We start from the raw sequence: 25,799 nt of genomic DNA on the forward strand, positions 1-25,799 counted from the left end.
ACCCCCTAAAAAAGAGAACAAAAAACAAATGTTTTTTGTAAACCACTAGTGAAAACTTAATACTTTTTAATTGATCGAAAAAAAAAAAAAAACTACGTAACAAACACAAAAAAGAAAATGAACCGCTTTATTTTATTTATTTAAACTTTGTTATTTCCAATGTCTAAAGATTCCTTCGATGTGATAAGTAACTTCACTTTAGGAAAATACTACTGAAGGCGGTGAAATAGCGCAAAATAGTTCCAGGAACTCATGCAGACGGTAAATTTGCGACGGGTTTGGTGTCAGAAATTTCGTGAAAAATATTGAATAATTCCACCCTGTCTTTCCAAGGTTATAACTACTCGAAAAATGTAATTCAAGCCCTAATTTTTTTTTTTTCAATTAAAAGGAGCAAGGACCAAGGTTTCATTAAAAAGAAAGGTTTTAAACTTCGGACTTTACAGGTTAATTTCTTTAAAAAAAAACCAAAAAAAAAACCTACTTTTAGTTTTAAATTTGAATATATTATTTATTGATCTTTTATCTTCAATTTGTGATATATAAAACTTTGAGTAAATTATTTACTTTTTAATAGACACTTCAAAATGGGAGGGGGCCTGAATTAAAAAAAAAAAACGTTTGTCTAAAATATATTCGGTTTATTGGAAAGAGCATAAAATTTCACATTGACCCTGAAAATATCGTAAAAATAGAATCAACAGAAAAATTGATAGATTTTTAAAGTTTAAAAATTGAAAAATATTGAGTTCGTAAAATTCAATACTGTTTTTTAAAAAAATAAATTTCTATTATTTTTAAAACAACTTTAATAGTTTATTTTGGAAGTATACCCACTTTTAAAAGAAATTACGAGTTTTTTATATTCGCAGTTTCGTGTTAGGGGTGTCAAAAATTCCTACAAAAATTAATACACCTACAGATTCGCTGACAACGAATACCGGGTTTAATGCTGTACACAGATTCGAAAAATATTTTTTTTTTTTTTTAACAAATAAATGTTATCAAAAGCAAGATAAGTTACTTTTCTCCCTAACTGGATAATTTTCTAGTGTTTTTAATTAATGTAACATGTTTATTCAGCTCGAAAAACAGTGATAACCGATGTATTGGAAAACTTAAAATGGCGTCCGGACACGGTAAGTTTGGGAAAAGGAGTTATAAATAAAAAAAATAGACAAAATACTGTTAGAAACTCGCTCAATATATGTTACTGTAACAAAGGCTGACATATATTCGGTGGGTTTTTAACAGTATTTGGCAATTTTTTTTTATTTTTAACTCCTTTTCCCAAACTTGCCGTGTGAAACAGAGTTGGTCGCCATTTAAAATTTTCAAATACATCGGTAAACATTTTTTTCAAGCTGAATAAACATGTTACATTAAATAAAAGCACTAAAAACATATCCAATTAGGTAGAAAAGTAACTTATATTGTCTTTGATAACATTTGTTATATATTTGTTTTTTGGCAAATTTTTCGAATCTGTGTACACTAATACAAACCCTGAAAGGTATTTTTTAGATTAGGTCCACCACCACAACAATTTTCTTTTAAATGACACCTTGAATTTGTTTTCGACTATGCTGAATACGAAAATCGCATTGTTATTTTGCAGAAATAATTAGTTATCGAGGTATAAAAAGTATTATGGATTGTATTCTTTGGCGGCCATCTTTTTTTACGCACGTGCAGTGCAGTCATGAGTAGATTTGTTTATGGCACGTGCGTAAAAAGATGGCCGCCAAAGAATACAATGCATAATACTTTTTATATCTCGATAACTAATTATTTCTGCAAAATTACAATGCGATTTTCGTATTCAGCATAGTCGAAAACCTATAAAAGGTGTCATTTAAAAGAAAATTGTGGAGGTGGACCTAATCTAAAAAAAAAAAAAAAAAAAAAAAAATTATATATATATAAAACAAATGTTATCAAAACTTAATTTTCTACACAACTGGATAAGTTTAGTGTTTTTTTTTGTTTGTTTGTTTTTTTTTATTGGTAGACCTGTACGAGAGTTGCGTGTTTTACATCTTTTTAAAAACTTTTCTGGTGATTATATTGTCTGTAATTTATGATAAACAGAAAAATTTGAAAAAAAATAAAATTAACTTAATGACTTAAAAGGGGTTCACTTCCTCGTTCTACTTCATTGCTACCCGACTTACTGTCCATTTGTTACCGACGTGTAAACTTAGAAGTCATTGAATTTTTTTCCAATTTTTTCTGCTCATATGATCAAGTCTAATCTATGATAAAAGTCATAAATAAATAACTTAAGATGAAAAACACGCATTTTTAGGGGGTACAGGTCCGCCTTTTTATTTAATGTAAAATATTTATTCCGTTCGAAAAACAGGTAATACTGAGCGGAGAGAGAGCGCTACCAAAGAATAAGAAACAATGGCTTTTACATCTTTGGAGTCTTGATAATCACTTCAAAGTAAAAAATAAAACAAAATGGTGGGTAGAAACGCACACAAATGTTACCGTGACATTTTTTATATATTTTGACACCTTTTTCAAATCTATATGCATAGTAAAACAAATCCAATAAACTCCCACGTGACGTTCTTGTCGAGTTTCCAATATGGGGGATCAATTTACTAAAACATTGAAATTAAAAATTGAGCACCCCCTTTCAAATGTCTAAATATGGACGAAAAATGGTAAATATGAAGAATTACTCCACCCTCGAAAATTCCTTCAAAAGGATTTCCGAGGGTGGAAAGAAAGCCCCCCCCCCTCAACAAAAAAAAATCGTGTCCACAAAGTGGGTGCTCATTTAACGTTAAATTATTATAGAAAAGTGATCCCCCACTTTTTTAACTGACATTTCTTCCTATCTTAGAAACTACTCGTTTGCTGTAATTTTAAACGTTATTTTCGTTTACAGCAACTCAAAGCCTTTCCTAGTGGTAATTTTAAAGGAATTTTCGAGGATGGAGTAAAAAAAAAAAAAAAAATTATATATACAATAATGCAGGTGCATTATTGTACACGTCCGCCTTAAACTTTTAAGTATGCGCTTACTGTACCATGCTGAAATATTTAGAAAGCCATTCTTTAACATGAGGAAAGGAGGGTGTTTTGTAATTATACTGTATATTCATCTAACAATTTAATAAAGTTAAAAACTCGCTCAATATGTTACAGTGACAATGTGACGACTGGCTGACATTCGGTGGGTTCTTAACAGTATTTTGCTTATTTTTTATTTTTAACTCCTTTTCCCAAACTTACCGTGTCAAAGAGAGTGGGGCGGGGCGGGGCGCCATTTTAAATTTTCTAATACATCGGTAAACACGGTTTTTCGAGCTGAATAAACATGTTACAGTGAATAAAAACACTAAAACATATCCAGTTAGGTAGAAAAGTAACTTATCTTGCCTTTGATAACATTTTTTATATTATTTGCTTTTTGACAACTTTTTCGAATCTATGTGTACAGTAATACAAACCCAGAAAGACATCGTAAAACTTGAATTTAATCTGAAAAGAAATTTTTTTTTCTTTGGTAAATTCAGATTAGGTCCAGCCCAGCAGCTCCACAATTTTCTTTTAACGGTTTTCGGCCATGCTGAATACGAAAATCGCCTTAAAATTTTGCAGAAATAATTAGGGTACTGGTCGCGATTAGAGTTCCCTGCCGAACCCCCTAAAAAAAAAAACACTGACTTCTCCCTTAGTTGCCATAGTAACTAAACGATCATGAATTTTTATCGACTTTGTTTTACTGTTTTTGAAATAAGACATTACTACACATTTATTAATATCTCACTTTTATCGACTTTTTTTTTTTTTTTTTTACTGTTTGTGTCACTTTTATCGACTTTTTCTTTTCTTTTTTAAATAGAATTTTCATTTTAAATGACTACGTTTTAACCTTACAATTGAATAAAAAAACATTAAACTTTAATTAAGCTTAATACGATTTAAAATATAGCGCGGATCATAAGTGCACTAGCACCCATTTTTTTATTAATTATTTTTCTTTTAATATTCATAAACAGTAAAAACGTCGTCATTTAAAAAGAAAATGCTATTTAAAAAAGAAAAGAAAAAGTCGATAAAAGTGACACATCAACAGTAAAAAAAAAGTCGATAAAAGTGAGATATTATTAATAAATGTGTAGTAATGTCTTTTATTTCAATATTCATAAACAGTAAAACAAAGTCGATAAAAATTCATGATCGTTTAGTTACTATGGCAACTAGGGGAGAAGTCAGTGTTTTTTTAGGGTGTTCGGCAGGGAACTCTAATCGCGACCAGTACCATAATTAGTTATCGAGATATAAAAAGTTGTATTATGCATTGTATTCTTTGGCGGCCATCTTTGTTTATGGAGCGCGCGCACGCGCGTAAAACCGATGGCTGTCAAAGAATACAATGCATAATACTTTTTATATCTCGATAACTACTTATTTCTGCAAAATTTCAATGCGATTTCTGTATTCAGCATAGTAGAAAACTTATAAAAGTAGTCATTTAAAAGAAAATTGCGGAGGTGGAGGTGGACCTAATCTAAAAAAAAAAAAAAAAAAAAAAAAAAAAAAATTTTTTTTTTTTTTTTTTTTTTTTTTTTAATTGCGCGATACAATGAGTGCATAAGTAACTTTTGGTATTATTTTACTATAAGGGCCGTCTCACGTTAACAAAATATTTGGCCATGTGCGCGTACAAAAATGGCCACTCGTGATAACATTACATGGTTTAATAGTTGGAAAACTACTTGTTTTTCGTCTAATTTTAATTTTTCGCCAATACTACACTGTGACAAGGCAATTTAGCAGCCTTCGTTTATGCTCGCGCGTAGCGTAAACGAAGTCTGAGCTGTGAAATGGAAAATAGTCCCTGAGTTCAGGGGTTAATACCATGCAAAAGAAATTAAAAATGCTCCCTCTCTAAGGTGGCCAGAAAGTGGGTACTTATTCCAAAATTTACATGGAAAAGTGATCATCCACTTTTCAAAAAAGTAATTTCTTCATATAAATAGATTTTTTTTGCGACGGAAACGGTTTTCAGATTAGTTTTTAGCACACCGAAATCTCCAAAAAAATAAATAAATAAATAAAAAAAAAAAAAAAAATTTTCTTATATACGGACGTGAGACGGGGACGGGCCTTAAAGTAAAATAAACACCCTTAACTTCCATGTTAATAACGGCTTTCGGAATAAACAGCCGTTCTTAACATGGGGGAGGGAGTTATACTAGGGAGTCAGGTCGTAAAAAAAAAAATATATAAAATGGCCACCAGCGATTAAAATTAAAGTTAGCTTTTCATTTCAAAATAAAAGTACAATTTTATTTTAATATAAGAAATATAATTAAATATTTAAAAAAATAGGTAAATTTTTACGTACCCCGTATTATAACACGGCCACCGGTAGCCACGATTATAAACACACCCACCAATCATCTCATGTTAAGAACGGCTTTCTAGGTTGGAGGGCCGGGGTGTTTATTCCGAAAGCCGTTTGTAACATGGGAAGGTAGGGTGTTTATAATACGTATGGGGGCACGTCGTAAAAATTTACTAAAAGAAAATAAGATGAATAATTGATTTTATTCAAAATATGGATGAAAACAGGGGAGATATTTTGGTACTCATGCAGAGAGTGATCCGTGCTGAAATAATAACGTTATTATTTAAAAAGCCATTCTTAACATGGGGATGAGAGGGTGTTTTGTACATATTCTGTACTTTAACCTTACAAATGAATAAAAAAAACATAAAACTTTAAACTTGGAAATACGATTTTGAAAAAATAGCGCGGATCACTGTGCATTTAGCAGATATTTTAAAACAATTGAAACGAAAATTCTTTCTTTTTGTTGTTTTTTTTTTTTTTTTTTTTTTTTTTTTTTTTTTTTTTACTTCATTTGTTTATTCAAAAAGAAATGGAAAGAATGTATTTTTTTTTAAATATTAGATAATAATATATATCATATCATTATTTGGAAGAGAAAAAAAATGAACATTGGGAGAGAGAAAGAAATACTAATATATGAAAATACACAAATTCAACGAAATACCTTTCTTTTCTCGCAAGATGACCTCTCTCCTCATCCATCGAATAAAATAAAGATCATATAACTAAATCTAAACATAGGTATATTATTTTCCAACATTGGTGTAAGGTTTTACTTACCAATAACATTTTCAATCACAGACATTGAAGTAAAAATGGTTAGTTCTGTTGACGTGAAGCCGGTTACATAGCTTTGTCTTAAAAGTCAATGTATTTATGAAGCCATTTTGGGCTTTGAAAAGAACTCCCTGCTGACGGAAGTTACCGAAGTCTGATTCGTTTTTCTTTCGGCAATCTCCGCTTTGTTATCTAAAAACCGAACTTTACCGAATGATCATCGCGGCAGTCTTCTTTAAAAGCCTTTCATTTCTCTAATGACTTTTCCGCATCGTTTCTTAGGTAAAATTTAATAAGGTAATCATTACTATTATCGACGTAAATTATTTTTAAGGAAATAATAATGGGTGCTAGTGCACTTACTGATCCGCGCTATTTTTTAAATCGTATTTCCAAGTTTAATTAAAGTTTTATGATATGTTTTTAATTCAATTGTATGGTTAAAGTATAGAATACTTACAAAACACCTTCCCTTCCCTATGTTAAAAATGAGCAATGGCTTTTTAAATAATAGCGTTATTATTTCAGCACGGATCAATAAGTGCACTAGTACCTAATAATGATTACCAAAATGTCAAAAATATAACCAGTTAGGTTACTGTTTTTTTTTGTTTTGTTTTTTGTTTTGTTTTTTGTTTTGTTTTTTGTTTTGTTTTTAGCTTTTAAGCATTTTTTGCGTATATATTTACTATTATCTTCTTTCTATGTGAGTAACAAGTGTACTGCCACTGCAACTGCACTATACACTTCCATAAAAAAAAAATTTAATGCGGGTTTGTATTACTGTACACATGGATTCGAAAAAATTGTCAAAAAACAAATATATAACAAATAAATGTTATCAAAGGCAAGATAAGTTACTTTTCTACCAAACTGGATATAATTTTTGTGTTTTTATTCAATGTCAGCTCGAAAAGCATACAGTGTTTACCGCGATGTACTGGAAAATTCAAAATGGCGCCCGACTCTCTCTGTAACACGGTAAGTTCGGGAAAAGGTGTTATAAATAATAAACTAGACAAAAGACTGTTAGAAATTCGCTCAATATATGTTACCGTGGTATACGTTGATTGACATATATTCGGTGGTTTTTTAATAGTATTTTGCCTAGTTTTTTTTATTTATAACACCTTTTCCCAAACTTACCGTGTTAAAGAGAGAGTCGGGCGCCATTTTGAATTTTCCAATACATCGGTTTCGAGTTGAATAAAAACACAAAAAATATATCCAGTTTGTTAGAAAAGTAACTTATCTTGCCTCTGATAACATATATTTGTTTTTTGACAATTTTTTCGAATCTATGTATACAGTAATACAAACCCAAAAATGCTTCTTCGCCAGTGTTCGCGCTAATATTAATACAAAATAACTTCACAGCAGTAAAATTTAAAAAGAAAGGGGGAAGATGAAACGAAAACGTTTCAAATTTGTTTGTTTTTTTATTTTAATGAAAAAACCACATCAATCTGTATGGAAAGATAACGAAAAAGAAAGATAGAGTGAAGGATTTCTTTCCGATTTCCTCTTAAACAGTGAGGGTTGTCTTACTTGCTATTTGCTTCCTCCTTTTTCCTAAGCACTTAAAAAGGATTTCCTTCACATATTTTTTACTTGTGTGACAGAATATATATATAGTGTAAGATTTCTCTCACAAGGTTTTTTGCCCCTGGCAGAATGGAAGAAAACCAAACAGAAATTGCAACAAGCTCACCTTAAGACTTCAATGTAAATTTTATTAAAGTAAAAAAGGTCCATGATGTAAAAGATGTGTCATCTTCAGCTATCTGCCACTATGGGCTGGTAACATTCCCAAAGGGAATAATAGTTCGTCTTCGATAAAGGCTGGGTAGAATTCCCACTGACAAAGTAGTGCACAGGTTGGAGATCAGGTGTCTTCCAAGATGGATACTGCTAGCTGAGGATCCCCGAGGAGTCCAGTAGAGTCAGTCCAATGGCGGACAAGGCAGATCAAACTGTAGACCTTAATTTCACCCTCCGAAACCTTCAGGGAGCTGTGATCTTTAATGTTGACGTCTACTTCTCTAATTGAGAGCAAGCAGTCATTGTGCCAAATATGTCTAAATTTACTGACGAATTCATCCCTCAGTTCAAGAGAATGCAAGAGAGTATTTCTATTAAGAGATTCCGGAGAAAGGTCCTCTGAACCACAATTATTGATAAGCAGGCGAGGGTGATATCTCATCTGCCTCATCCATGATGGATCAATGTAATATTTGCCATCCCTAAGAACAATAGCCTCCTTGAAAGCATTTATTTTTTCTTCATCAAGAGGAGACAACTTTTTTGTTTCGTTAATACCAATGAAGTCTAGGGATAAAAACCTTTCCACTCCACATTCGACAGCAGAATTGTCAAAAAAGGATTGAAACGCATCTTCGTAAGTAGCTACAGGATTTAACACGCTATCAATTAAGTAAGAATGGCACGTAGGTAGTGCTTTAATAACTTGATAAAAGGCCGGTAACTCTTCCTTAACCTTTGCATTAAAATTTAAAAATTTAGACCCCTCGCCAAGAGGAATTATGTACTTGGGGAGTTTCCACGCAGAACCTCCCAAACATTTTAATTAAACGGAGATTATCTATGCGTGGAATAAGGTCCAGGTCAATTTTGCTGTGAATAGCAGATCCATTCAATTCAGAGTGTCCAGGACAAAGACGAAAACCCTCTTTAGTCAATTTTGATGTGATCTCATCAAATTTGTCCACTTGAAATTTTAACCTCAAATCATCTGCAAACAAAGCAGAAAAAGGAAAGGAACGCTGATGTCCCAATTTAAGAGACTTCAATCTAAATTTTATTAAAGTAAAAAAGGTCCATGATGTAAAAGCTATCTGCCACTATGGGCTGGTAACATTCCTGAAGGGAATAATAGTTCGTCTTTGATAAAGGCTGGGTAGAATTCCCACTGACAAAGTAGTGCGCAGGTTGGAGATCAGGTATCTTCCAAGATGGATACTGCTAGCTGGGCATCCATGAGGAGTCCTGTAGAGTCAGTCCAATGGCGGACAAAGCAGCTCAAACTGTAGACCCTAATTTTGTCTTGACAGACATTAAATTGTAGCACAATTAAGGGAATTGGTAATTACAATAATAATGTGTTGCTCCACGTTTAGGCGTTTAAAACGTCTCGAAGCAGCAAAGTATTTTCGCTGCCTCGATTCAAGTGAAAAATCCACGTGTGTCCAACGCTATGTTTTTTTGGATTCTGATCTGAAACCGGAATTTGGCGCCAAGAACATTCTCGGCAGTTATAACATGCAATTTGATTAGTTAGAATAAATCCGTGGGCAGAGAAACCGTCCAATAAAAAGCTTGCTTATTTCTGCAGAATTTCTTACAATATATATATATATATATATATATATATATATATATATATATGCATTTTATAATAGCAAAGGCAAAATAAATAAATAAATTACCCTTCTACTATTGAGTTAGAACGAAAAATAGCACTTTTGTTATAAGAGTTTGGACCCTTGATAATCACTCAAAAATTAAACAAAATACTGGTAAAACATGATTGGTAACTTTTATTGGATGTGTTTCTATGTGTATTTAGTTTAATTTTCGGTTTTCAAGTGATTATCGCAGGTCCAAATGTCTATATTAATTGAATTAATATTTTAATTTGCTATTAAATATTTATTAAAATCAATAAAGTAAAATAAAACGAAATTGTAAAAATCAGATTTAAAAAATAATATAATTACAAAATTTTTGAAAAGAAAAAAATGATAATATTTGCAATCATTTTCCTTCTCAGTTTGTTTTTTATCACATTGATTCAAAAACTTAAAGCAGATAATTAAGAAGATTTTGGTTTATGTTATTATACACAAAGATTCGAAAAAGTGGTCAAAAAACAAATATATAACAAAAAAAATGTTATCCAAGGCAAGATAAGTTACTCTTCTACCTACCTGGGAAAGTTTTTAGTGATTTTACTCACTTTAAAACGTGTAATCGGTTAGAAAATTATAGTGTTTATCGATATATTTGAAAAAGACAAATGATGGCGAGCTCTTAGTTGAACACGGTAAGTTTGGGAAAATGAGTTCAAACAGAAAAATTATACAAAATACCACCAGATACCAGATATATGTCTGCTTATGCCACGGTAACATACATTGGGTGAGTTTCTAACAGTATTTTTTTATAATTTTTTAGTTTGAACTCATTTTCCCAAACTTACCGTGTTCAACTAAGAGCTCGCCATCATTTGTCTTTTTCAAATATATCGATAAACACTGTATGATTTTCAAACCGATTACACGTTTGAAAGTGAGTAAAACCACTAAAAGCTTTTCCAGGTAGGTAGAAGAGTAACTTATCTTGTCTTTGATTTGTTTTTTGAACATTTTTTTTAATCTATGTGTATAGTAACACAAACCCAAGATTTTTTTATTATTATTTTTTTTTTTTTCATTTCCATCCGAGTTTAGTGTCTGGAAGAGCATGTGTTTTTTATGATTTTTAAATTTTTAACATGATTGGTATGATCTACTCTTGTCTGACAGATTTAAGGGTACTGATTTGACAATTACTGGCTGCTGTATCCGACTGACAATATAGGTGCCCTAACTCTTTAGTAGTGCTTAGAGCAGCTGTTCTATCATCAGTTGTATCAGCAAGATGTTCATAGTGCTATGTCACGCATGGAAAGGGACCCTGCACTCATCTCTGGTGGGCATTCTTGAGGCCACATTCCTGTGGATGAGGAGTCAGCTGATGGTCTACTTGTATTGCATAATGGTAGCTATGCACATCCACCACCTTACAGTTGCTAAACTTCTGTCCGACCATCAATTTGGATTTAGACAAGCCTGTTCTACTGCAGACATTCTTACTGAATGTCTGAATGTATATACCATACACTGGATAATATGCAGGTGGGAAGGGGGCTAGATATATCTAAGGCTTTTAGCAGGATATGGCAGAATGGGCTTCTCATGAAAATCAGATCCTATAGTTTTATTGGACAAGTACTTAACAGAATTAAATCCTTCTTAAATAAGAAGAGAGAAATCCAGGTTGTCCTTGATGGCTGTATGTCTAAACAATGATATAAATGCGAGTGTACCTCAGGGAGCAATCCTTGGGCCTTTATTATTTCTGATATTGTTACGGACCGGTATGAAGCTGAGTTGGGGTGGATGTCCCCTGGTAAGAATCTTATGACTCTAGGTCAGCGCTTCACCCTACGTTGTCCGTAACACAATATAAAAATAAAATAATGACAAGTAAAGTGTCGTCCACGATTTGTGACCTATTTGACACGTTGTCTGAGGTTCTCATTAGCACATTTTGTTTCGAACGATTCAAACTCAAAGCAAGAATGACACAACGCTAAAATCTTAAAACACAAATTTTATTCAGCATCCTTAAATTTAATATCACACCGCAATAGGTTGGGGTGAGGTCGGATGATAAAAAAAGGAAACATCATAAAAGAAAGAAAAGAAAACAAGGTGACAAACAAAAAAGAATAATATAAGAGAAAATGTATATACCATTTCCATTATGGTATGACAGTTCGGCCAAGGAGCAGGGATATCGGGATGGGGAAATCATAATAGTCACTTAACTTTATCCAATTGGAAATTCGTATTTCATAATGTCTCCGCAAAGTTCATCATTCGCGAGATTTTTCCTGTTTGGTTACTTCTTGGATGGGGACATCCATCGACATGGCGATATTTTTGTTCGTTGCAACTTTCTTCTTATTCATCCTTAATATCTTCGCCGTGAACTTTTCATGATGTCCATTCTTGGCCGAAAGAATTCAACCCTTGTTTATTTTAGGGAAATCTGTTTACGTTGCGCTTTGGGCATTCCTAAGCATCACTGGCTCATAGCGAATTTTTGTTATAATTTTTTTTTTTTTTTTTTTTTTTTGATTCATTATTCGCTCAAACATAAACAAAACAACCGGTCCATTTGACAACGTTCACTGCTCTCCCGTCTCTTTTTCTTTTCTGTCTTTGTTTTCTTGCCTCTCAATATTTTTATACAAACGCTATCGTTTTGCACCGTTAAAAAAAAGTTCAGTTCAAAAACTGCTTTCTCTACTCGTCCGCGTCGACTTTCACTTTTTCTTTCTCTCCCTTTCATCAGCTTCGCTGATAGTGGGCTCTCTCACGCATTGCATTTTCAGTGGGAGGGAGGGGTGTGTGTGTGTATGTCTCGAACGCTAGTGCGTTATTTGTTATTATTTATTTTTTTTTTTATTGAATTTAAATTCACGCTCGCCGAAGGCAAGGAGGGGTTCATGCTTTCATATTCATTTGAATTTAAATTCACCATTCGCCGTAGGCGTTCCCTAAGAGATAAAAAAAAAAAAAACTATTTCTTATTCTGTTATTATTTCCTAATTTATCAACCGGCCTCTCTACCAATATAACAATATTCATAAATGACCTCCCTGATAAAATAGTCTCTGAGATGGGTATATTTGCTGACGACACCACACTCTATAATGGGTATGAGAAAACGAATGAACACATATTCAAGACAATGGCGGAAACCTTAGAGGAAGACCTTCCATGTGGAATGGGGTAAAAAAATAGATGGTAACATTCAATGCTGACACGACTAAGCTTACTTCTTTAATAATTACAAGAAACCTTCTCAACCACTAATAGCTATTGCTAAAGATACATTACATGAAAGTACTTCCTTCAACCTCCTTGATTTAACGTTCACAGGGAACATGAGTTGAAACAGATACATCAATAGTATTGCCAAGGCTGCTGCGAAGAAGGTGGGCTCTCTCTACCGTGCTAGAAAGTTAGTTACACCTGAAAGGATCCTGTACCTCTACAAGGCCACCATTCGCCCATGTATGGAGTATTGTTGTCACATTTGGGCTGGTGCATCTGCTACTAGTCTCTCACTCCCAGGCAGGGTTCAAAAGAGAGTCACCGACCTGATAGGTCTTAAACTGTCATCCAAGCTTCAACCTCTGTCCCATCGACGCAATATTGCATCCCCCTGTTTTACAAGTATTTTAATGGTGGATGTTTCAACGAACTACAACTTTGTAACTCCTCAACGTAAATACCCCTGACAAACCCGACAAGCAGCAAACCCGACACAGTAGAGATCCCTAAATGTAAGAAATCCTTCTACTCTAAGAGTTTCTTTCCCAGAACTGCTAAACTTTGGAATTCCCTTCCAGGTTCCTGCTTCCCCAACTGTATTGACATGCAGAAGTTCAAGTGTAATGTGAATAGACATCTTGCTGCTCAACTCCCTACATAGTATCCCTGCAACTTATCTCCTTTATAGTAGCCCCCTAAGTGGCACTGTGCCTTGTTTGGGGTGAAAATGTAATAATAAAAAAAAAAAAAACTTAAATTTAAATTTCATCCTGTTCTTAATCGATTTCAAAATCAGATGTTAGGCTACCAAGGAACAGAAGCATATGCGGCAATATTGTTTACACATTTCTGAGTAATACCTTCTTATGTTGACATTCATTTCACAATTTTATTGCCAAAAATCATTTTAAAAAAAATGCTCTCCCTTAACCCTACTAAAAACCTCAAGTCTGGGTGGCAATACAAAAAATCTCTCACTGCCTTGAAGTAAATACACCCAACTAACCCAACAAGCAGCTAAATTCCATCCATTCACTGTGGAAGTCACCAAGTTTTTTCATTAATAACTTCTTTCTTCGAACAACTAACCTTTGGAATTCTCTCCCTGCTTCCTGTTGCCTTGGCTTAGTTGTTGGGATTGGAAAGCGTCAAGGCCCTAATCGACCATACTAATAAAGTAAACACAAGACAAAGAAGTAATGGCAGTAGCAAAGAAGGATGACAAACACAGATGTTTTGGTTTAAGACAATAGGATATGGTGTTTTGTTGTTCACCAAGAAAATGGTAAAATGTACAGCAATGGATTCGGGATCAGCCAGAGTGAAAACGGGCATCTTAGGAGGCTGAGATTCTTGGGTCCTTTAGATAGGAACTGGTAGTCAAACATCAGTGGGCCCTGGAACAGATAGCTGGACGTCTGTAGGCACTGGTACAGGTAGTTGAACATAATTGAGCATTGGTATGGGTAGCCAGATGTCAGTGTGCACTAGAACAGTTAGCTGAACTGGTACGGATAGTTGGACATTAATGAGCACTGGAATGGGTGGTTGGACATCAGTGGGTGCTGGAGCAGGTAGCCGGACGTCAGTGGGCACTGGAGCAGATAGGCGAACATCAGTGGGCCACAGGAGCTGGTTGGTTGTTTTTGTTTTACGGCATATCAACCCTTTTCAAGTTATTTAATGCCGAATCCAAAGATTTTGAAGAAAAATCTTTTTAATAGAATATATTTGTTGCTTTCACGTCGGTTTCTATTTAACCCATAGTTGGGATCCAAACAGGTACTACCATTCCGGGTCAGAGTGGACCTGGGAGCAATGGTAATTAAAGGGTGGCTCCACACTCCCCAAAGGCCACAAGCTGGGGCCTCACCACTGGATATAGTTTAAGGTCATATCCAGGACCCCCATTGAGGGACTTTTACCCTCTACAGGGGGGCAGTCGGCGTATTCTAATGCCCCACCGACAGGGCCACAGGAGCTGGTGGCTGACCACATTGGAGCAGCATGAATTAGCTGGGGAGCCACTGGAGTGAGCTGGATGCGTTGCAGGAGTAAGCTAGAGTCGCTGGAAGCTGCAGGAGTGAGTTGGAGTCACTGGAAGATGCAGGAATGAGCTGGAGTTAATAGAAGTGAGCCAGGGTTAAAATAAGTTTAAGAACTGGAATGACAGATTGTGAGGGGGAGTCTCAGGAGGCAAATAGCAGTAGAAAGTTGAGTGTGTATCATATTTTGCCAGCCCTGACGACTTGACTCTCGTCAAGTTGAGCTTGGGCCAAACTGGAGATTTGCTGTGAAAGTCACTAGCTTTATGGAGCGCCATTTGTGCTACAGGCTCTACAGTTAATGATGGTATCGTTAAACAACGAATGACTATAATTAATTTCACACCATATTACTTACAGTTAAAAGTGTCTTTGGTGTTTATTAACTGTATTTATTTTAATTTACGTTCGAAATAATAGTCCTTTGTTTTTGGTTTGTGAAAGATGAAGTTTTGTGTTTTCTCTTTGTTGTTTGAAAACAGTTATTGCTATTTTTAACACACGTGACTGTGATATATTTCCGAGTGTGTCAGGTTTCAGCGGATGAGTGTTTTTGTTTACAAACATGAGTGGTTAGCTGGTGCACCATGACAACTGTATCAACATGCAAAAATTCAAATGTAAGGTGAGCAAACATCTCACTTAAGATGACCCTATAAATCTGGCTCTTAATTCACAGTAGTCCCACTAACAACATGTGTTGTTTGTGGGTGAATGAAAATTAAAAAAAAAAAAAAATTTTAATGTCGTCTATATTATATTTCTGTTAGTCCATCCATCTGTCTGTTTGTCCATTCTACTATTTCTTGAAAACTATTAGTTTGAATATTTGTATGAACCTTTGTCATGACAATATGCAGTGAACCAAGTATTATGGTATCCATTTGATGCATAGATAGTGATTAATAGAAATTAGTATTTAATGGAAACATGATCACACATTTAACCATATTCAACCATCAATTTGGCATAAAATATTCCTACTAAGTTTATAACTATTGTCCGTTTTTTATAGACTACAAAGCTTAATCTTCTTTATATATAAAAGGCAAAATGTATGTGTTTGTGTGTGTATGTGTGTGTTTCTATGTCTCGCAAAAACTTTCGACAGAAGCGATGAATTTTCATGAGATTAGTATCATTTTGAAGTTCCACCCTTCGGACAACAAATATTGAAAAATTGGCTAAAAACATTAATTCCTTCGCCCTCAACGGGGCACTTTTCTACAGGGATGGGCAGCAAAAAGTCGTTCCTTCATGACAATTTAGCCATACACGCATGTGCAAGAAAGGTTCTTTCTTGAATTAGTTTAAATATAAAAAAAAACGACCCAATTTTGCTGACACAGTCATAGACTAGTCGGTAAGGGAGCAGCGTTGTTATCTTAAGATTGCACGTTCGACTTGAGATGTCTGATATATTATTTTGGATTTTTAAAGTTTTAATATTGAAACAGGGTTGTTTATGCCATTTTTTCATTCGGTTTTTTTTTTTTGTTTTTTCCATCACGTTCACTTTTTTTTTTGTTTTTGTTTTTCCGACTTTTAAAAAAGTTTTAACATCGTTCACTTATTCTTTATTTTGCATTACGTTCGCTGTTTTCTTTTTTTTGTTGCTTTTTTTAATATTTAAACAGGGTTATTACGTTTGCTTATCATTTATTTTCCATTTTGTTTTGATTTACCCCTCCCCTCGCCCCACACACACACATACACACACCTCCAAACACCCAGGTAACGCCGGGTCCCCCACTAGTCTATTATATAAATCTCACCTGTCTGTTTAAATGTATGTATGTATGCATGCCTAAAACTTTCGACAGAGGCGACGGATTTTCATGAGATCGGTATCGTTTTGAAGCCCGACCCTTCAGACGACAAATATCGAAAAATTGGCTGAAAACATCAATTCCTTCACCCTCAACTGGGCACTTTTCTACAAGGAGGGTTCGCTTTTTTCGCTGATATTTTAAAAAATCATCTCTTTTCGATTGACTAGCCTTAATTTATAGCTTTGCCACTTCCGGTTTGGCAATGGACGCAACGGCAAAGACATCAGGGTTTTTTTTTTCCATGTTCTTTTCCTCCTTCGCGGTACGGGTTCGAGCCTGCCTGCCTGCCTGCTACCACTTCTCAACACACACCCCCAAACACCCGAGCAATGGCAAACAGCCAGGCTAGTCTATGATATAACATAGAATCTCAGCTGAAATAAATTGAAATGATAGGTTAGAATTCCCTTTCAGAATGATCTGCAATCAATGAGAGAGTGAAGTGTAATCAGCTCAAAAGATACCTGCTAACTGAAAACTTTTAGGAATGCAAGATTGCACCCCTGTAAATTAATTAGTAGTTAAAAACCTAGCACAAAATAAAAAAAAACTCTTTTAAAACAAAACAACGAAAAGATTTATTTCAGCGACACAAAATTGGACAGTGAAAAAAATGAAGAGTTGAAAGTTCTTTGACTGTCGCAGGTCGACTAGCAGTTATCTTCAGTTGAAGATAGTCGATACTGGAGTGTCCAGTGAACAGAGACAGGAGAGAGAGAAGAGAGGTTTTTCTTCAACGCTTGCTGGGTTCTCTCTGTTAATCGACTGTGATTCCTAAAGGGGCTCAAGAATTTTCTTAGGGGATAGATGGAATCCATGAGCCCTGCAAGCCGATTGGTCAATATATGGTCAAATCCCCTTGTAGGTACATTGATCATTGATTCACAAGAGAAAATAAATTTTTATTTTATTTGTGACTACTAAAAACATTGTCTCCAGTAAAAGACTCCAAATATCAGATCTCTTAGCCTGCTATAAGAATGGTCTTTTTCCATGATCAATTTTTTAACTGTTAACATTAACTAGCCACAACTATTACAAATAAGCATGGTTTGCTATTCCTTGTTTCCAGCTATCGGCCACCTCTTGCCTCTTCTGTAGAAGTAAAAGAAATATCAAAAATAACAAGTGAAGCATACATGGTCCCCCGTGAGTGCACAGTGAACAAGGCATAAAAAATGATTAAGTTCAGCATTTGCCCCTCCCTCGTTTAGCCCCCGAAATCCCCAGGGGACGTCAAATCCTGGTGAAAATGAACAAATGGTGCAGTTTTAGGCCTTAACATATGTAAATTTGTAAATTTCAGTTCTGTACCATGCAAAAAAAGAAGTGACTAAGTCCATCATTTGTACCTCCCCCCCCCCCAAAAAAAAATTTAGCCCCAAAAGTCCGCAAAGCTTAACAAATTTAAATTTGAGTTCAGCATCATGCAAAACTGCTAAATAGACATACACAGAACATTTTGAACAAATATGGTAAAATAATCCCAAAAATTGAGTGTTTTTATTAGCCATAAAAGAGCCCCTGGGGCACACTCAAAAGTTATTGTGAAATATAGATAAACAAAATTATATAAAAATCAGTTAGTTACAACTTTTCAGAAAATTTTCCAAAAATCCAAGGCATCAGTTTTTTTTTTTTTTTTTAATAAGCACAAAAGTGTCAATTTTAGCCATTTTAACCTGAAAGGCACCCGGTGGGGAGCAACTGGAGTTTTCCTGGAAAATCCGTCCTGTTACTTTTTTACTCATATCATGTTTAATGTTTGTGCAAAATTTCAAAAACTTCTAAGGTGCAGTTATTGAGAAAAGTGCAGACAGACAAAACGGACAAGGGTGAATTTACAGGTCCACCCTCCTTTTGTTGGGGTACTAAAAATGATAAAGTCTTTCCATAAAACCTGTATCAATTTCGTTGACAATTTGTTAGGACAACAGATGGTAAAGAGTTCATAGTAAGTAAGAATTAATCGTGTTCAGAAACGTTCCAAGTGAAGGAGTAATTTAGTCTGTATAAAGAAATTAAGCAAACATGTTCACATCAGCTGTTGCCATGTGAGTTTGTGTTTATCATACCAAAGCGATACTCACCTTAAACAGGATGAATCAGCTCCCTCCAAAGGAGAATGTTTCATGGGAATATCAACTACACAAGCAGTCTGCAATTGCTTGTATATCTCCGTCAGGGGAGATAACAATATTATGCTTTTGCAGTTTTTCTAGGCCGGTGTCGACGCCCTCCTACATATAGTACTTAGTATTCTCTAATGGTCACCCATGTGGTACTAATCAGGCTCAACTTTGCTTAACTTAAGTGATCCAATGAGAACCAGTATGTCAACGTGATAATGGTACATATTGCCATAGAGTTTACATGTGATAATGTATAAGTTCAACAGACTCATATGCAGTGTGCATATGTATGCTTGTGCTTTTTCAGTATATATGTGAACTTGTTGTGTACAAATTCATGATAGCATTCAGCCTGTACAAGAGTATGTACAAACTTTTAGCATGAGTTTGTGAATGTTTCCTGTTGTCAGTCGGGGGTTTTATACTGGATTTAGGGGCATACTCCACGCATTAGCTGTGAAAGAAAGTAGAAAAAAATGGAAAAGAATTATGGTGTTTGTCTTTTTATATGACATGGAAAATTTAGAGGTGAATATTTCTGCACCTGTCATTGGTTGAAAGAAGTTGCTAATTGAAGAGTTTGTCCAATCAAGAGTTGATACTTTTAAACAACAATATTGTTGCTCCCATAGTCCAGCCATTATTTCGAGCAGCCCATAGTGAGAGTAGCTAGTGAAGTCTTTCCTGACCAGACACTGGCATTCTATATGTCTGACTTAGGACAAAAACTGCCCTTTTCAGGACAACTTACCTGCTACACATTTAATGTGTTATCCACCTTGCCCAGCAGTTATCCAAACTTGGTGTGATGTTCCTTACCCTATCAACATTGATTGGCCCAACCTATTCAGCTATTTCTACAACCTCAGTGATGTCACATTTTGACCACCAATGTTGGAGTAGTGATGCAAGCAGGTACTCCTCATCAATCTTTTCTGTGACACTAGCAGCTGAAACAGCCCTTCTTTATTTTATCTTTTAGCAAAATAATCAGATAGTCACGCTAAAATTTTCACATTTCTGTGTATTTGCTGGTTACTGCATAGGATGAAACTAAAAGTTTTATGATTCCCAAAACTTTTTTTTAATTTTTTATTTCCATATTTTGTGGACCAGGCGCGTACACAGCCCCCACAATATATACATATAATTATTTTTTACTATAATAATTAAATATCTACAGACACTAGTGTTTCATCTTTTCAGGAATCTTCAGTGCAGGGTGTCACGATTAATACCAGTCGAACGATTTGAACTCTGCAACGCGAGACATCTCTGGCTCCATTAGCGAAGACCTAATCCATTCGGCTACCATTAACCGCGTGAAATAATGTTGAATTTAAACATCTTAATTTTAAATGTTCATTTACGTCAGTCAGAGAGTGATCTAATCGTTAAACGATGATCTATGCATAAGAGCTAAATTGACCGACTTTAATTCAACTGAAAGTGCTCAATGATAAGAAACGAATTTCTTAAAGGGGCTGTCATAATTATTTTTATTATAATAATTAAATACCTACAGACACTAGTGTTTCATCCTTTTGGGAATCTTCAGTGCAGAGCGTCACGATTAATACCATATATATATATATATATAATATAAAGCTGTGTGTGTGTGGTCATGAATAGGCGCCTATATGGTTGACTATTTTAAAAAACTAATTACATATAATGATAGAAGATGTATCGACATAGGAATGGGTATGTTTGATCTGGCAGAACGGTGGTTCATTAAAATTGTGGGGTCTGCATTCGCGCCTGGTCCACAAATTATGGAAATAAAAAATTTAAAAATAAAAAAAAAACGTTTACAAGTGTTTTTGATATAGATGTACATAAGAATACTTTGATAAGTATGTTTTAACTTAAATAGGGATGGTATAATAAAATTGTGGGGTCAGCATTCGCGCCTGTCCTCCATAGTATGGAAAGAGGCAAAAATTTTAATAAAGATTTTTCATATCTATCTGCATAAGTATACTTTGATAATTATGTTTCAGTTTGAAGAAATATGGTATAATAAAATTATGGGGTATTCGTTCACACCTGACCTCCATAGAATGGAAATATGTCACAAAGTTTAACAAGGTTTTTTAATATAGATCCACAGAATATTGTGATAAGTGTTTCAGTGTGAACAGGTATGGTATAATAAATTATGGGGTTTATCTATTTTATTTTTACTTTCATCATATTTTACTTTGGTTTTGATATCCACGAATTCGAAGCTATCTCTTTACAAGCCTTCCTTTTCATAACCTATCATACTTTAATAAATCAGAGTCCATTTTCTGTAGGTTGTTTTTGAACCCAGTCAACGACGGGTACTTTTGCTAGTATAATATAAAGCTGAACGTCTGTGTGTGTGTGTGTGTGTGTGTGTGTCTGGTCACGAATAGGCTCCTATATGGTTGACTATTATAGAAAACTGATCACATATAATGATAGAAGATGTATCGAGACACAGGAATGGGTATGTTTGATCTGGCATAATGATGATTCATTAAAATTGTGGAGTTTGCGTACACGCCTGGTCCACAAAGTATGGAAATAAAAAATTTAAAAATAAAAAAAAAAACGTTTACAAGTGTTTTTGATATAGATGTACATAAGAATACTTTGATAAGTATGTTTTAACTTAAATAGGGATGGTATAATAAAATTGTGGGGTCTGCGTTCGTGCCTGACCTCTATAGAATGGAAATAGGCACAAACTTTAATAAAGACTTTTCATATCTATCTGCGTAAGTATACTTTGATAATTATGTTTCAGTTTGAAGAAATATGGTATAATAAAATTATGGGGTGTTCGTTCGCGCCTGACCGCCATAGAATGGAAATATGTCACAAAGTTTAACAAGGTTTTTTTAATATATCTCCAGAGAATATTGTGATAAGTGTTTCAGTGTGAACAGGTATGGTATAATAAATTATGGGGTTTATCTATTTTATTTTTACTTTCATCATATTTTGCTTTGGTTTTGATACCCCCAAATTTGGAGCTATCTCTTCCTTTTCATAACCTATCATACAGTACAGTATATAATATGCATGTATATAATCAAATAACATTATAAATAATACCGTAAGGCAAAGCAAATACTGTGATCAAGGGCCAGAAAAACATTGTATTCCACATCATAACCTGAAAAAAACGTATCCTAGGGCTACCGTATTCCGGGGTTCTACTGCATATATATATATATATATATATATATATATATATATTGCTAATTTTATAATTAAAAACAACACTTCCCGGACAACAAAATCAATCGATGAAACTAATGTAGTCTATCAATTCAAATGCCCCTTGGGAGAATTCATCTCCAACATCAATAGCTTCATTCACACGACTAATACATTGTCCATGCGATTGACCCTAAACCTTGCTCAATTTCCCAACACCTAAAACAACATGGCTGCCCACATTCTCAGTTTAGAAAGGTTCTTGTAAAAAATACAAAATCCCTCCATATGGATTCAAACGGTGAAAGATTAAAAATATTGGAAGCACTATATATAAAAACTAAACAACCAAAAATAAATTATGTAAATTTTGAAAATAGTAGAAACATTTTGAAGTGCCTTAGTACGTGACCATCCAATATATATATATATATATATATATATATATATATATATATAATTTCAGGTTGACAAGAAAGTTTTTGCGGTTTTTAACTTTTAAATTCAGATGAAATGATCTTGGTTTAAATAAAAATTTATTGATCAAAATAAGTACCATCAGAATCAAGAAACTTTTGCCAATGCAAAACAAGTGTATTTATGCCAGTAATGTAAAAATCTTGTGTTTTCATGGCGATGAAGTCACTGAAGGCGTTTTTGATAGAATTTCTCATGCAGAAAATTGTTGAGATGCTTGAAAAAGTGGTAATCGATAGGTGAGAGGTCTGGAGAGTATGGAGGATGAGGCAGAGTTTCATAACCCATTTTGTTCAATTCTGCAGGGTCGGTTTAGTAATGTGCAGTTGGGCATTGTCGTGGAGGAGAATTGGGCCTTTTTCATTGATTGGGTGTTGTTGCTGAAGTTTCTGATGCATTTCATCCATTTGTTGACAGTACTTCTTCACTTTAATGGTTTCATCTGCATTCAAAAAAACTGTAATTGATGAGACCGGTCACAGACCACCAAACAATGAGCATGAACTTTTTAGGTACAACTCTGAATCTGGGAAGTGTCATGGAGCTTCATCGGCATCTAACAACTGAGCTGAGCATCACTGGCTGTCATAAAGAACCCATTTTTGATTGCAAATCGCAACCCGGTCGGAAAGCGGGTGATTCTTGTTGCATAAAAGAAAGGAAGATACCACTTCATGACGGTGTTTCTTTTGATTGTCGTTTAATTTGTGAGGCACCCATTTATCAAGTTTTTTATCTTTCCAATCTGTCTCTAGTGGATTGAAATCATCGTAAATGTTACGTCTAATTCAGAAGCAGGATCTCGAACAGTTGTGTGTGAATTGGCCTTGACTTTTATACTCTTAATAAATCGTTGTCAACATCCGATGGGCGACCACTACACTCATTATCTTCAAAACTCTAGTTGCTGTCACAAAATTTCTGAATACCAAATTTCAAGTTTATAGATCAAAAATTCCTTGAGTATATAGGTTGAGAAGTGCCCTCACACGCACACATTCTTACATATATATATATATATATATATATACATACATAGATAAATTTTATACATCAAGTTCTCTTGAATAGTTTATTAGAAAAACACTAAAATATCATTTAATTTATTATTATTACTTAATTCATCCAGTTTATACTTCAAATGTTCAAAATTCTATGCCATTTTTAACTTTATTATGCAATCTGTCAAAAATTATTTTATTTGAAAAAAAAATGTCTAATTGTGTGAGAGATTTAGTTTTTGAAATTTTCTCGCTAATACATTTCCATAGCAAGAAGAGATATTAAACCCCCATTAAGTATCTTAATGGTCTCAATTAAGCCAATGCTCTTTTTTTCACTTTCGTAAACTAGTTTTAAACCTAAAAATCCCAATCTATTTTTATAACTGAGATCCTCTTTTCTTTTTATTTTTTAAGAGAATACACTGCTATCAAATCAATAGAAATCCATACAAAATTAATTATCTGTTTATTGGCAACTTAAAACAATGCAAATATAGCGTCCATAAAGAATCAGAGTTTAATAGAGTGTGAGAATATTCTGGAGGAAGGACGAAGTTTGTTTGTAAGGAAAGTTTAAGTAATCATCTTTGTTTCGGGTGTATTTAATATCGGGTTGACAATAAAGTTCTTGCGGTTTTTAACTTTAAAATTCAGATGAACATATCTTGGCTCAAACAAAAATTAATTGATTGAAATAATCAGAATCAACACACTTTTGCCAACACAAAACAAATGTAATGTAAAAATCTTGCATTCTGGTGGCAATGAAGACGTTTTTTGATATCGTTTAGGTTTTTGAAGAATTTCTCATGCAGAAAGTTGTTGAGATGCTTGATAAAGTGGTAGTCGGTAGGTGAGAGGTCTGGAGAGTATGGCGGATAAGGCAGAGTTTCGTAGCCCATTTCGTTCAACTTCTGTAGGGTCGGTTTAGAAGTGTAAGCCATGTTTAGTTTCAGAACAGTTTCAGATGGTTCGTTGTTTTAAACAAGTCTTGAGAGATGACTGGTTTGCAGTAGACAGAACAGTTTCCGATGGTTCATTGTTCTAAACAAGTCTTGAGAGGTGACTGGTTTGCAGTAGACAGAACAGTTTCCGATGGTTCATTGTTCTAAACAAGTCTTGAGAGGTGACTGGTTTGCAGTAGACAGAACAGTTTCCGATGGTTCATTGTTTTAAACAAGTCTTGAGAGGTGACTGGTTTGCAGTAGACAGAACAGTTTCCGATGGTTCGTTGTTCTAAACAAGTCTTGAGAGGTGACTGGTTTGCAGTAGACAGAACAGTTTCCGATGGTTCGTTGTTTTAAACAAGTCTTGAGAGGTGACTGGTTTGCAGTAGACAGAACAGTTTCAGATGGTTCGTTGTTTTAAACAAGTCTTGAGAGATGACTGGTTTGCAGTAGACAGAACAGTTTCCGATGGTTCATTGTTCTAAACAAGTCTTGAGAGGTGACTGGTTTGCAGTAGACAGAACAGTTTCCGATGGTTCATTGTTTTAAACAAGTCTTGAGAGGTGACTGGTTTGCAGTAGACAGAACAGTTTCCGATGGTTCGTTGTTCTAAACAAGTCTTGAGAGGTGACTGGTTTGCAGTAGACAGAACAGTTTCCGATGGTTCGTTGTTACACACAAGTCCTGAGAGGTGACTTGTTTGCAGTAGACAGTTCCACAGAGCAAAATATTCTTACCATGTCGAGACGGAAAAAAAACATGTGAAATTGCTACAGAAAAGGTTTAATATTTATGGAGCAATTCTGGTTTCTGATTGGTTGGTAGCAGAACGTGAATTAATTCGATTCGTCAGTTCCTAGCAGCATTGTTTATAAATAGAATCGTCTGACTGTGTGGGACCATACCCCATTATCCTCCGGGATGATGGGATGTGTCTCCTACCGGCTTCGGCTGCAGGGAGACAGGGTAGTACATGTCAAGGATTCGTCACTTGACACTCAGCCCAACAGGTGAGGGGCCGGGAACCGGCCCAGCACCTGTTGGACTGAGGTACACCGCCTGGGTAATACCTAGGAGGTCCACCCTCCCAGGCCTTGCCACCGGGCTTTCCGGTGGGGCAAGTTTATTGCTTGCTACCTGAGGCGCCCCGACCGGGGAATGCCGACAGGGTTACTCAGGCAATTTTTTAAATTGCAGGAGTTCCCCTCCTTTAGGGGAGCCTGCGGGGTTCCCACTTTCCAGGCCTTGTGCCAAATAATGCTGAGGTGGGCAGCATTTAAATAACTACCCCATTATACGTCCAAAATATTGCAACAAACATGAAGTTGGGCATTGTTGTGGAGGAGAACTGGGCCTTTTCTATTGACTAATGCTAGGTGCTGTTGAA

At 34.8% G+C, this 25,799-nt stretch overlaps 2 protein-coding genes across 2 annotated transcripts in view; one reads left to right on the forward strand and one right to left on the reverse strand.

Moving 5' to 3' along the window:
• LOC145283725 (uncharacterized) overlaps positions 1-6,772 on the reverse strand; it is a 52,147-nt gene extending 45,375 nt beyond the window's left edge. Inside the window, exon 1 of the transcript XR_013868725.1 lies at positions 6,161-6,772. The gene's annotated coding sequence lies outside the window, so the exon portion shown is untranslated. The remainder of the gene's footprint in view (positions 1-6,160) is intronic.
• LOC145283723 (ribonuclease H2 subunit A-like) overlaps positions 1-25,799 on the forward strand; it is a 180,187-nt gene that overhangs the window by 1,596 nt on the left and 152,792 nt on the right. The window lies entirely within an intron of this gene.

The sequence above is a fragment of the Euprymna scolopes genome, chromosome 8 (assembly GCF_053919585.1).
Source record: "Euprymna scolopes isolate OS-2025 chromosome 8, ASM5391958v1, whole genome shotgun sequence".
NCBI lineage: Eukaryota > Metazoa > Mollusca > Cephalopoda > Sepiida > Sepiolidae > Euprymna > Euprymna scolopes.